Source organism: Pseudophryne corroboree, unplaced genomic scaffold (assembly GCF_028390025.1).
Source record: "Pseudophryne corroboree isolate aPseCor3 unplaced genomic scaffold, aPseCor3.hap2 scaffold_703, whole genome shotgun sequence".
Taxonomy (NCBI): Eukaryota; Metazoa; Chordata; class Amphibia; order Anura; family Myobatrachidae; genus Pseudophryne; species Pseudophryne corroboree.
The window spans coordinates 271,404-284,074 of NW_026970286.1; the positions used below are offsets into that span (position 1 = coordinate 271,404).

The 12,671-nt window shown below is 45.2% G+C and overlaps 1 protein-coding gene and 1 non-coding gene across 3 annotated transcripts in view; both read left to right on the plus strand.

The window, feature by feature from the left end:
• FAM117B (family with sequence similarity 117 member B) overlaps nucleotides 1-12,671 on the plus strand; it is a 136,704-nt gene that overhangs the window by 98,786 nt on the left and 25,247 nt on the right. The window lies entirely within an intron of this gene.
• On the plus strand, nucleotides 9,236-9,351 carry LOC135038141 (U5 spliceosomal RNA). The gene has a single exon (XR_010232543.1). It is a non-coding gene; the product is annotated as a U5 spliceosomal RNA (small nuclear RNA).

A 12,671-nucleotide genomic window follows, 5' to 3' on the forward strand; every position in this document is an offset into this window, starting at 1 on the left:
GAGAATCTGCTATTGTACCGGATCTCTTACAGTGAGAGAATCTGCTATTGTACCGGATCTCTTACAGTGATGGGATCTGCTATTGTACCGGATCTCTTACAGTGATGGGATCTGCTATTGTACCGGATCTCTTAGTGATGGGATCTGCTATTGTACCGGATCTCTTACAGTGATGGGATCTGCTATTGTACTGGATCTCATACAGTGCCGGGATTTGCTATTGTACCAGAACTATTAGTGGTGGAAACTACTGTTGTACCAGATCTTAGTGACGGGATCTGGTATTGTACCATATCTCTTATAGTAACGGGATCTGTTTTTGCACCATATCTCTTACAGTGGCTGGATCGATTATTTTATTGTACCGTATCTCTTACAGTGACTGCTATTGCATCGGATCTCTTATAGTGATGGGATCTGTCATTTTACCGGATCTGTTGTACTATATCTCTTACAGTGATGTGATCTGCTATTGTACCAGATCTCTTACAGTGATGTGATCTGCTATTGTACCATATCTGTTACAGTGACGGGATCTGCTGTTATAGCATATCTCTTACAGTGATGTGATCTGCTATTGTACCGGATCTCTTACAGTGATGTGACCTGCTATTGTACCAGATCTCTTACAGTGATGTGATCTGCTATTGTACCGGATCTCTTACAGTGAGAGAATCTGCTATTGTACCGGATCTCTTACAGTGATGTGATCTGCTATTGTACCGGATCTCTTACAGTGATGTGATCTGCTATTGTACCGGATCTCTTACAGTGATGTGATCTGCTATTGTACCGGATCTCTTACAGTGATGGATCTGCTATTGTACCGGATCTCTTACAGTGAGAGAATCTGCTATTGTACCGGATCTCTTACAGTGATGTGATCTGCTATTGTACCGGATCTCTTACAGTGATGTAATCTCCTTTTTTTCCAGGATCTCTTACAGTGATGGGATCTGATATTGTACCGGATCTCTTACAGTGATGGGATCTGCTATTGTACCGGATCTCTTACAGTGATGGGATCTGCTATTGTACCGGATCTCTTACAGTGATGGGATCTGCTATTGTACCGGATCTCTTACAGTGATGGGATCTGCTATTGTACCGGATCTCTTACAGTGATGGGATCTGCTATTGTACCGGATCTCTTACAGTGATGGGATCTGCTATTGTACCGGATCTCTTACAGTGATGGGATCTGCTATTGTACCGGATCTCTTACAGTGAGAGAATCTGCTATTGTACCGGATCTCTTACAGTGAGAGAATCTGCTATTGTACCGGATCTCTTACAGTGATGTGATCTGCTATTGTACCGGATCTCTTACAGTGATGGGATCTGCTATTGTACCGGATCTCTTACAGTGATGGGATCTGCTATTGTACCGGATCTCTTACAGTGATGGGATCTGCTATTGTACCGGATCTCTTACAGTGATGGGATCTGCTATTGTACCGGATCTCTTACAGTGATGGGATCTGCTATTGTACCGGATCTCTTACAGTGATGGGATCTGCTATTGTACCGGATCTCTTACAGTGATGGGATCTGCTATTGTACCGGATCGCTTACAGTGATGGGATCTGCTATTGTACCGGATCGCTTACAGTGATGGGATCTGCTATTGTACCGGATCGCTTACAGTGATGGGATCTGCTATTGTACCGGATCGCTTACAGTGATGGGATCTGCTATTGTACCGGATCGCTTACAGTGATGGGATCTGCTATTGTACCGGATCGCTTACAGTGATGGGATCTGCTATTGTACCGGATCGCTTACAGTGATGGGATCTGCTATTGTACCGGATCGCTTACAGTGATGGGATCTGCTATTGTACCGGATCGCTTACAGTGATGGGATCTGCTATTGTACCGGATCGCTTACAGTGATGGGATCTGCTATTGTACCGGATCGCTTACAGTGATGGGATCTGCTATTGTACCGGATCTCTAACAGTGATGGGATCTGCTATTGTACCGGATCTCTTACAGTGATGGGATCTGCTATTGTACCGGATCTCTTACAGTGATGGGATCTGCTATTGTACCGGATCTCTTACAGTGATGGGATCTGCTATTGTACCGGATCTCTTACAGTGATGGGATCTGCTATTGTACCGGATCTCTTACAGTGATGGGATCTGCTATTGTACCGGATCTCTTACAGTGATGGGATCTGCTATTGTACCGGATCTCTTACAGTGATGGGATCTGCTATTGTACCGGATCTCTTACAGTGATGGGATCTGCTATTGTACCGGATCTCTTACAGTGATGGGATCTGCTATTGTACCGGATCTCTTACAGTGATGGGATCTGCTATTGTACCGGATCTCTTACAGTGATGGGATCTGCTATTGTACCGGATCTCTTACAGTGATGGGATTTGCTATTGTACCAGAACTATTAGTGGTGGAAACTACTGTTGTACCAGATCTTAGTGACGGGATCTGGTATTGTACCATATCTCTTACAGTGGCTGGATCGATTATTTTATTGTACCGTATCTCTTACAGTGACTGCTATTGCATCGGATCTCTTATAGTGATGGGATCTGTCATTTTACCGGATCTGTTGTACTATATCTCTTACAGTGATGGGATCTGTTATTGTACCTGGGGCCTAATTCAGAGTTGATCGCAGCAGCAAATTTGTTAGCAGTTGGGCAAAACCATGGCCCTCATTCCGAGTTGTTCGCTCGCAAGCTGCTTTTAGCAGCATTGCACACGCTAAGCCGCCGCCTACTGGGAGTGAATCTTAGCTTAGCAGAATTACGTATGAAAGGTTCTCAAAATTGCGAATAGAAAATTCTTAGCAGTTTCTGAGTAGCTCGAGACTTACTCTGCCAGTGCAATCAGTTCAGTGCTTGTCGTTCCTGGTTTGACGTCACAAACACACCCAGCGTTCGCCCAGACACTCCCCCGTTTCTCCAGCCACTCCCGCGTTTTTCCCAGAAACGGCAGCGTTTTTTCACACACTCCCATAAAACGGCCAGTTTCCTCCCAGAAACACCCACTTCCTGTCAATCACATTACGATCACCAGAACGAAGAAAAAACCTCGTAATGCCGTGAGTAAAATTCCTAACTGCATAGCAAATTTACTTGGCGCAGTCGCAGTGCGGACATTGCGCATGCACAATTAGCAGAAAATCGCTGCAATGCAAAGAAAATTACAGAGCGAACAACTCGGAATGACCACCCATGTGCACTGCAGGTGGGGCAGATATAACGTGCAGAGATAGATAGATTTGGGTGGGGTGAGTTCAAACTGAAATCTAAATTGCAGTGTAAAAATAAAGCAGCCAGTATTTACCCTGCACAGAAACGAAATGACCCACCCAAATCTAACTCTCTCTGCACATGTTACATCTGTCCCACCTGCACTGCACATGGTTTTGCCCAACTGCTAACAAATTTGCTGCTGCGATCAGGTCTGAATTGCCCCTCTGATCTCCTATAGTGACTGGTTCTGTTTTTGTTCCTGATCTTACAGTGACGGGATCTGTTATTTTAACTGATTTCTTATAGGGACTGGATCTGCTATTTTACTGGATCTCTAATGCTGCATTCAGACTGCAAATGCTGGATCCTACCCGGTAAGACAAACGTGTACTTACCGGGTGGGATCCGGCATTTGCACTCCGCTGCTGGCTTTCCGACCCGGCAATATACCGGGTCGGTTGCCATAACAACGGAGCGCGCAGCAGCAGCAGGGGCGGGGGTGGAGGCGGCGTCTGGAGATGAGCTCATCTCCAGCGCCGCCTCTCCCTATCTTGTGAATGGGAACCGTGTCGCATCGACACGGCTCCCATTCACACCGCACCTGACCCGGTAATCAACCCGGGTAAAACCCTTCTTTTTTACCGGGTTGATTTACCGGGTCAGGCGACCCGCTAAATCGGCCAGTGTGCTTTCACATCGCACACTGACCCGGTTCGACACGGCAATATGCCGTGTCGGTACCGGGTTATTTGTGCGATGTGAAAGGGGTATTATAGTGACGGGATCTGTTATTGTAATGGTTCTCTTAGTGATGGTATTTGTTGTTGTACCAGATCTTACGGTGATGGGATCTGCTTTTGTACTGGGTCTCTAATAGTGAAGGGATCTGATAGTGATGGGATCTGTCATTGTACCGTATATCTTAGTGACATGATCTGTTATAGTACCGGATCTCTTATAGTGATGGAATCTGTTATTGTACTGGATCTCTTATAGTGACTGGATCTGTTATTGTACCGGATCTCTTGTAGTGATGGGATCTGTTATTGTACTGGGTCGCTTACAGTGATGGGATCTGTTATTGTACTGGGTCGCTTACAGTGATGGGATCTGTTATTGTACTGGGTCGCTTACAGTGATGGGATCTGTTATTGTACTGGGTCGCTTACAGTGATGGGATCTGTTCTTGTACTGGGTCGCTTACAGTGATGGGATCTGTTATTGTACTGGGTCGCTTATAGTGACTGGATCTGTTATTGTACCGGATCTCTTGTAGTGATGGGATCTGTTATTGTACTGGGTCGCTTACGGTGATGGGATCTGTTATTGTACTGGGTCGCTTACGGTGATGGGATCTGTTAATGTACCGGGTCGCTTACGGTGATGGGATCTGTTATTGTACCGGGTCGCTTACGGTGATGGGATCTGTTATTGTACAGAGTCGCTTACGGTGATGGGATCTGTTATTGTACCGGGTCGCTTACGGTGATGGGATCTGTTATTGTGCCGGGTCGCTTACGGTGATGGGATCTGTTATTGTGCTGGGTCGCTTACGGTGATGGGATCTGTTATTGTGCTGGGTCGCTTACGGTGATGGGATCTGTTATTGTGCCGGGTCGCTTACGGTGATGGGATCTGTTATTGTGCTGGGTCGCTTACGGTGATGGGATCTGTTATTGTGCTGGGTCGCTTACGGTGATGGGATCTGTTATTGTACCGGGTCGCTTACGGTGATGGGATCTGTTATTGTACCGGGTCGCTTACGGTGATGGGATCGGTTATTGTGCCGGGTCGCTTACGGTGATGGGATCTGTTTTTGTACCGGGTCGCTTACGGTGATGGGATCTGTTATTGTGCTGGGTCGCTTACGGTGATGGGATCTGTTATTGTGCTGGGTCGCTTACGGTGATGGGATCTGTTATTGTACCGGGTCGCTTACGGTGATGGGATCTGTTATTGTACCGGGTCGCTTACGGTGATGGGATCTGTTATTGTGCTGGGTCGCTTACGGTGATGGGATCTGTTATTGTGCTGGGTCGCTTACGGTGATGGGATCTGTTATTGTACCGGGTCGCTTACTGTGATGGGATCTGTTATTGTACCGGGTCGCTTACGGTGATGGGATCTGTTATTGTACCGGGTCGCTTACGGTGATGGGATCTGTTATTGTACCGGGTCGCTTACGGTGATGGGATCGGTTATTGTACTAGGTCGCTTATGGTGATGGGATCGGTTATTGTGCTGGGTCGCTTACGGTGATGGGATCTGTTATTGTACCGGGTCGCTTACGGTGATGGGATCGGTTATTGTACTGGGTCGCTTACGGTGATGGGATCGGTTATTGTGCTGAGTCGCTTACGGTGATGGGATCTGTTATTGTACCGGGTCGCTTACGGTGATGGGATCTGTTATTGTACCGGGTCGCTTACGGTGATGGGATCTGTTTTTGTGCTGGGTCGCTTACGGTGATGGGATCGGTTATTGTACTGGGTCGCTTATGGTGTGTACATGGTGAGATTTTCTTTATCATCCACTAGGGGTCACTGGAGTACTCTTGGGATATGGACGGGCGTAGCCGAACAAAGGCACTGAATATTCAAATTTAGGACTCTCCCCCCCTCCATATCCCCAAGTACCTCAGTGTACTTTGCCAGTGTTTTTTCGGTGCTCACAGATGAACATCGGCTTGTGGGAATGAGCCCACATTTCAGAAGATTTTTTTTTTTTTTTTTCTTTTTCTTTTTAATTTTTACACTTCCCGTCCCAGTTTCTGAAAAACATGGGTCCGGGATGGTGCCGCTGCAAGGCAGCGTATGGCGTGTCGGTCCTCACAAAGAGCACCCTCACAGCCACAGGCGCTATAAGGCAGCGCATGGCGTGTCGGTCCTCACAAAGAGCACCCTCACAGCCACAGGCAGCCACTGTCTCCTGCAAACTGAACGGAGCTTACAGGAAGAAGCTCCGTCACAGCCAGGATGAGACAGAGAGCTGAAAGGAAGCCTGAAACTGAGCTCAGCCAAGATGTGAAGCTGGAGGCTGAAACAGAGCTTGCAGAGAGAAGCCCAGTGACAGCCAACATGTGAAGCTGGAGGCTGAAACGGAGCTTGCAGAGAGAAGCACCGTCACAGCCAGGAGAAAAGCCGTCACATGGAACAAGGTATGTTAGGGCGGTCAGCTCACGCTGCCGCCCTGCTGTGTGTAAAGTGTGCTGGAGCCGCCGCTGAAGCCGCCGCTGAGGGTCCCACTGAACTACGCGCAGAGCGGCCGCACGTCACTCAGACGCCGGCCGCTCTCACAGCGCTGATTGCCCGGCACCACTACAGAGGCGCCGCCGAGACAGGGGAAGGGCTCCGTGTGATAACAAAGCCGCCCGCTCTGCCAGGAACACCGCACGCCGCTGATGCCGGACACAGGACTGTGTACTGTTGTAGGAAGGCGCTGCCCGCTCTTCCGGACGGTCCCGGCTATATACAGCGCTCTCCTGCTCCCTGCACTCGATCCCCGGACGCTATATACAGCGCTCTCCTGCTCCCTGCACCCGATCCCCGTACGTTGCAGGTAACATGGGGATGCAGGGGGGGGGGGGAGGGGAAGTAATGGCCATAGCAGCAGCAAAAGGCTGCATGGGTTACTAAATAGGCTGCTCAGCTACCTCACAAGCAGCGCAGCGTTTTAAACAGTGTCATGGGTTATAACACTGTAGACTATGTATATTATATATGTTTCAGCACATTTTTATATAGATGATATATAATGAAGCTTTTTGCTGGCATGATATCAGTATGACCTGTGATTATATGTTTAAGCACATTTGATATATATAATATATATATGAGGCTTTGGCTGGCAATAGGCTATCACTGGCATAGCCTATTGCAGGTTTAACCATATTTTCTGTTAAGGCTGTAAGATAATAGCACTGCAGGCAGTGTTCATATTAATGAAGGCTAACTAAATGCATGTATTTTACTGTATCCTACACCTGTTATCACTGTATAATAGGCTATTAAGCCTATAATAACTGTATAATAGGCTGTTCAGCCTATATTAACACTGCAGCAGGTAACCTGTACTGTGATTTTCTGTGAAAGCATGGCATGAGGGCCATTTTAATCATTGCTGTTTTTCCAGCTTATAATTCCAGAACATTCCGCCCATACACCTCTACTCCACAAGGAGGCGCAGGGGTGTTAGTGGGAATTTTTAGTTCAGGATTATTCTAGAACATTCCTGCCCTACATCTTTAAGCCACCAGAAGGCGCAGGGGTGTTGGTAGGAATTTGGTTCGGGTTTCATGCCCATGTGAACTGCTTTTCACATAAAGAACATTTTAGTTTCCTAATAAATATGCTGTTCAGCAATAACATATATATATATAGATATATATGCCATATAATAACTTTATTAAGTCGTGCAAGTGTCTGTTTGTTGCCTATTATGATGTCTGTCTACATAGCGGATAAGGCTCTAGTGCAGACTAAAATTGTTAACATTGGCAATTCAAATTAAAACAGCGGTAATCGGAGTCTCGGAATGACTCCGCCAGCGCTAACAAAAGACAGTCTTTCCAAAGGGCCAATTTTCCTTTGGGTACCAGAGTGTTTATTTCACTGGTCTTATAATTTAATGCACGATTCTATGTCAAATCTCACACAGATAACTACGAGTGAGAAGGGTACATTAGTCCAGCACGCAGATAGTGCGGGGTTTTGGACAACCATACATAATCGTTTCCAAAAGGACGCGATCCGCCATTGGTATATGCGTTTCTGTCAAACATTATAAAAACCCCATTGGGTCACTAGAATCTATGTATGAAACCATGCCGATCACTGTTAAAAGAAGCTGCAGAGTATATCTGTAAAGCTTCTGCTAACGCCGGTTATTTTCATGGTCGCTAGTTAAGCGCGACAAGGCCAGAGCTTGTTTGCTCCTACATTTGATATACTTGTAACGGCATTTTATCCCTTTAGGATATTCAGCCATTAGCGCATACAGTATACTTGTAACGGCGTTTTATACCTTTATACGAAACAGTCACGCTTTGTAACGACATGACGTTACAGTCAGCAAGCCAGTGGTTTGATGACCTCTTTTACAATTGTGGAAGCGCGTCTTTTCATGTTACATTTGCGAGGTTTCAGGACTTCAACTCATATATGTCTCAGCTATTTACAGCTTAGAGTACAAAACTGCTTCTGTCGAACGGTTTGGCAGGTTGTCATTTAGTCTTTGCTGGGTTATAAACCAGGCAATAGTACGCCAACACAGTCAGAGTTACTTATTCTCCTCTGTTTGGGCAAAACCAAACAGCTCCGTTGCAATATCAATCAGCAAGTCATTTACTACAGTTAGAAAATTGATTTTCTGCAGTTAGTTTTTGCTTATTGGAGCCACAAAATTGTATAATTGCATTTGATCTTCACAATGCGTATTTACCCAGTCCGGTTTCTTCATCACAGGTTCTAGCGTTTGCAAATCGCCACAACCATTAACCATTTCATTTCTACCGTTGCTTATCGCTCCCGGTATTTACCAAAGTGATGTTGGGATGATAGCTCATCTCACATAAAAACTATGTATCAACAAAGTTCCTCTAGCTTGCGCTACTAAGGTATACTGCGGTAGCAGATCAAGTTCGAAAACAATCGCATCTAAGTCTGTCTAAACGATGTCAATTCCTAGGTAACATTATGAATACGGTAAATCAAATACTTTTACCTACTACACCAGCAAGAACAAAAGTACACGCACACTAGCGGTACATTGGTGTATTCATCTATTAAGAATAAAGATGTGTTTTCAATTTAGTTCGCCACCCTTCACTCGCGTACCCACAGAGGGACAAGGGTGCATATACTCTGGACGACAGTCACAGAGAGTCAGGATTTGTAGTTAAAATCAACGCAAAGGTTCTAAAACACGACAGATTGCTGTCGATAAATGTCCTAGAACTCTGTGCATTTTACAATGCAATAAATGATTCACTTTCAGTCTGACCAGGGATAGACTCTGGTTTCTCTTCAGAACGAATAAATCTTTCGCTTTTTACTAAAGATTTTCGTGGAGAGAAACAACCGTGAGTTTCATGTAATTTTGTTTTTTCATGCCTGGCTCACGCTGCCCTTAAGCAGTCAAACGAAGCAACGGCAGTTGCATACACAACAACCAGTGAGAACCAAGAAGCCGCATGGCAATGCGGCAGGTAACTCAAATCTTCAATGGCTCAGAACGCCATTATGTGAAAATGTCAAGAGATCAATCCGTGAGTGGACATCTGTTAGACAGATGATCTCACCCGTCAGCATTTGGATCTTCAAAACTGGACATTAAATCCAGAGGTGTTTCATATCTGAGTCCACAGAAGGAGGTTACCCTCAAGTATACATGATGGCATCTCGCCACAATTACAAAAGCTCAGTATGTGTACAAAACAGATCACAAGGGCAGTGGCGGTGAAGTCTCTCACATTCATGGGGTCATTCAGCATCGTGTATCTGGCTCCGCCATTTTCCGTTTCTCTCTCCGTTGCCAAAACGGATCAGAAGACAGTTCGTCACAGTCATACTGGTGGTATCTCATGGATTTCGTAGAAGTTTGCTTCTCGAATTTTCAAGGAATACTTGCACACGATCTTGGCCCGCTCATAATACGTCCAACCTGTTACATCAGGGAACGTTCTTTTACCCATACTTATCTATATACTTATTATCTATGTACCGCAGCTGCGGTTGACGGGGTGAGGGTTCAGACCGCCCTCTTAAAAAATAGAGCATTACAGTATCGGTTATACCAACCATGTTACGAAATAGTAAGCCGCTTAAGGCAGCTCATTATTAAAAAAATTTAGTGTGTTTACATAGGTTGTAAACCTCGGAAGTTTCCAACATCATACTTCAAGTTACCCGTATTCTGTTAAACAGGGTGGGATGGAAAACTGCGTTCATCTGCACTAAGTGTGCAGGTATCTGTGTGGTAAACGTATTTTCAAAGACGTTTGCCTCTATTTGCGTCTGTAAACATCTTTCTACAAGGTGTCACCAAAGTTCAGACTCTATTTATCCCACCTACAGCGCCAGGCGATTTGAGGTTGGGTTCAGATTTATTACAGTTTTCATATTTTGGAACCCTTTCAACAAATGGGAATTAAGTTTCATATTTTTTGAACCCTTACAACAAATGAGAATTAAGTTTCTCACTTTGGAAAACATTTTTCTTCTAGCCTTGTCGTCGGCAAGGGTGCTTCGGCAAGGGTTTTGTTTTCATATTTGGGTGCCTTGTATTCCAAGCCACCGTATTTGAGTTTCTCATGACAAAGCAGATCTTCGGACGAAATCCGCTTTCGTATTCTTCACATCAATATACCAATAGTGGTTCCTGTGGGGACAGCACATTCTAGAATTCTGAATGTGGTACACGCATTACGCGTTTATATGTGTACCGAACGTCTACAGTACGTGATATGAATACGTTGTTTGTTCTATATGATACTGCGAACTGGGGTTAGCCAGTTTCTCAGCAGACATTATCCAGTTGGATAATAATGACTACAAGTCAGGCTTACTTTAAGGCTAAGTTACAATCGCCTACGTCAGTAATAGTTCATCCCACAGGTTCTGTGGGAATGTCAGACCCAGCGGGTCGTGGAGCGTCTACATAGCCTTCAGTGCACCACGTTTGTGCACTTTTACACGTTATGAATGGTGGCGCCGTCAGCATCTAGCTTTGGCTGCCTACTGTTACAAGTATCAAACAGCTCTCCCGCCCACGAGGGAAGCTTTGGTACGTCCCAAGAGTACTCCAGTGACCCCTAGTGGATGATAAAGAAAATAGGATTTTGGTACTTACCAGGTAAATCCTTTTCTTTGAATCCATAGGGGGCACTGGACGCCCACCCAGAGCAGTTTTACCTGGGTTGTTTTAAGCTCAAGGGAGCTTAGGGTAACAAGTTTACTTCATTGATATTAAGCTCAGAGGAGCTTATAATAACACATTTTCACCGATTGGTTCAAATTATAAAGTTCTATCGGTTATGGGGTCAACTGTTTAGTTGACAGTAAGGTTATGGGTCAACATTGTTGTTGTCCGTTATGTTATGGTTATGGTGTCAACTGTGTAGTTGACAATAAGGTTATAGGTCAACTTTGTTGTTGTCCGTTATGTTATAGGTATTCTCCATTGTCAACCTCTCTATATCCTGTTCGCTCAGTAAAAAACACTGGCAAAGTACACTGAGGTACTTGGGGATATGGAGGGGGGGAGAGTCCTAAATTTGAATATTCAGTGCCTTTGTTCGGCTACGCCCGTCCATATCCCAAGAGTACTCCAGTGCCCCCTATGGATTCAAAGAAAAGGATTTACCTGGTAAGTACCAAAATCCTATTTTTTTCCTTACGGTTTTGACTGTAGTCAAAATTGTAAGAAAATTTAGTGCAGATTGCAAGGTGAAAGTCACCTTGCGATCCCGATTCGATGCCGATGCGCGGTCTGCATCGCAAGCCTTGATAGACTGTGCAGGCAAGTCAATTTTGACTATCTCTATAAAAGAGAGAGTCAAAATTGACACTTAGCCAAAATCGCACATAGGCCTTCATTCCGAGTTGCTTGCTAGCAGATTTTAGCAGCATTGCACACGCTAAGCCGCCGCCCTCTGGGAGTGTATCTTAGCTTAGCAGAATAGCGAACGAAAGATTATCAAAATTGCTACTAAATAATTCTTTGCAGTTTGAGTAGCTCCAGACCTACTCACAGATTGCGATCACCTCAGTCCGTTTAGTTCCTGGTTTGACGTCACAAACGCCCTGCGTTCGGCCAGCCACTTCCCCGTTTCCCCAGGCACGCCTGCGTTTTTACCTGACACGCCTGCATTTTTTAGCACACTCCCTGAAAACGGCCAATTTCCGCCCATAAACACCCACTTCCTGTCAATCACACTTCGATCACTCGAGCGATGAAAAAACGTCGCTCGACCTTGTGTAAATCTACAAAGTTTTGTGTGAAAGTACTTAGCGCATGCGCATTAGTACCATGCGCATTTGAACCGTTTTTTTCCTTAATCGCTGCACTGCGAAAATCGACAGCGCGTGAACAACTCGGAATGACCACCATAGTCTGTATCGCAAGCACAGTCATTATTCGCTAGTTATGCCGACCTGGTCCCTGTCGCATAGTGAGAATCTCCCTGTGTGTATGGGCCATTACAGTGATGGGATCTATCATTGTTCCGTATATCTTAGTGACCTGATCTGTTATTGAACCGGATCTCTTACAGTGATGGGATCTATTATTGTACTGGATCTATTACTGTATTTTGTGCACCTATATAAAGCCAGGTATTTCTGCTGAGGCAGCAATAAGACTGTGGTTCCCAAACTTGGTCCTAAAAGCTGTGTAAGTCCAGGTTATAAGGATATCCATGGTTAATTAAACACATATGGTTACAT